Source organism: Haliaeetus leucocephalus, unplaced genomic scaffold, assembly GCF_000737465.1.
Source record: "Haliaeetus leucocephalus isolate CR32 unplaced genomic scaffold, Haliaeetus_leucocephalus-4.0 Scaffold240, whole genome shotgun sequence".
NCBI lineage: Eukaryota > Metazoa > Chordata > Aves > Accipitriformes > Accipitridae > Haliaeetus > Haliaeetus leucocephalus.
In genome coordinates, this window is record NW_010972676.1 from 11,298,289 (window position 1) to 11,300,253 (window position 1,965).

Consider the following 1,965-nt stretch of genomic DNA (forward strand, 5'->3'; position numbering starts at 1 on the left):
GGGCAGAGGGAAGAGGTAGAAATTCAACTATTTGTACTGAATGGCAAGAATGTTCTAGTAAATGTGTACCAAAATGTGAATTACTTTGTATTATTACAGTCTAAACGTCGATCTAACAGAATATTATTGGTATTAATGTGCTTTTTTGTATAAAGTGCAACATTTCGTCCCAAAGTCCAGTCTAAGTAGTGCAGTAAAATGTTGTTACACGTCCTGTCAAGAAATTCGTATAGTGAAAGCCTGGATCTGCGTGTCAAACTGTTACATTTGTTTATGTAAAGTGATATTAAAAAAAAAAAAAAAGATATAAACTATATCTGTCCGTTGCTTTTGGCAAATACAAGAACATAATGTATATAAATCCTAATTTCCATATTTATCCGCATGTAAAGGTCCGGTTATACATGTTACAAGATATTCAATATTTATGGCTAGAAGAATTGGTATGTAAAATTTAGTTTACAGAACTGTTTGGTAACATTTCGTACCTTATTAAAGATTCTTAAATCCCATGAATTGTGGTAGGAATTCTTATTCGCTAAGTCAACCTGCTGCAACTCCAACTAGCTTTAGGATATTAGAATAAAACCGTCCCAGTTTTTCACTGCTTTCCATTATGTCATCACTAAAGCAGCGAAGGTGATATAAATGTGATAAATGAAAGGATCCCTGCTGGCATTACTATAGTGTGTAATTAGTATTTATATCAAAATTTATGAAACAAATTTTCGGCCGCAGTATAATTTAAATGACCTTTGCAGACATAGAATAACAACCATAAAAATAACAGAAATAGATTGCATATGCTACATAAATATTAATGTGGGGAATTGTTACACGAGAAGTGCTGCACTCCACTCCAACACTGCCCATGAATCTGCATAGACCGGGTCCCTAAATTAAATTAATTCGGATAACATATATTAGGAGATTTAAAACAGAGGAGATTTCGGTTGCTATTTTAATTTAAGGCATTTATGACCATAACTAATTCTCAGGCAGTGAATTCATGACTTTCCTTGGGCCTTTTACTCTAAGAAGTACAGCACTGTTTCTCGAAGGCCGTTGTTGTTGTTGTTGGGTGTATTTTTTTGTTTGTTTTTTTTTTTTCTTTTTCTTTTTTCCCTTTTTCTTTTTTCCCTTCCTTCTTTTTTTTTTTGCTGATATTCCTTAAAACGTGATGTTAATTTAAATCAATTACTTCTTATGTTATGTTATTATTATTACTATAATTTTGCCAGTGTTAATAGCTTTCTAAAAAAATAAATCTAGGGGATAAGAATTATTTTATGTAATTTGATTATCTTTCTATCTCTTTTATTTATTTCTCATTTACTTAAGAAATTCGTTCCATTGGCTGGCGTTGATACAGTAAATTTGTAAATGAGAAGACAATATAAAAAATCTAAATTACTTGTGCTTAATGACTGTAGCAGAACGCCTTTTCTCTAAATCAGATTGTCTTCCTTGCAGTTTAGTTTGATAGATTTGCAAGCTGTACTGCTTCCTCTAACTTAGCTACGGTTGTTGGAACTGTTGGGCTTTGTTCCTGGTTGTAGCTTGCATGATCGCCCCATTAAGCAGACAACATATCAACAGACAACACAAATCATGAGGTTGGCTAAAGCTGCGAGGGCTTGTGATATGTCATAGAGTGAATTGCACAAACTGACCTTCCAGTAGACCAAGATGACACTTTAACAGCTTCTTTAAAGAAATATTATGTGTACAGCGAGTCAATAGCCATATTAACCGCTCGGGGGGGGAGGGGGTGCCGGGGGAAGCCGCTCTCTGCTCGTCTCCGTGCGGGCGCTCCGTGGCTCTGGCTGTAACCCACCCAGAGCACAGCCCGCCTGCCTCACAACAAAACCCCGCAAGTACTTGTCTTTGTCCCTAACATTTGGGGATCTCCCTCGGAGATTTTTCACCGCCCCAAAGCACCCTCCCCACTCCCCCCGCCCCCCC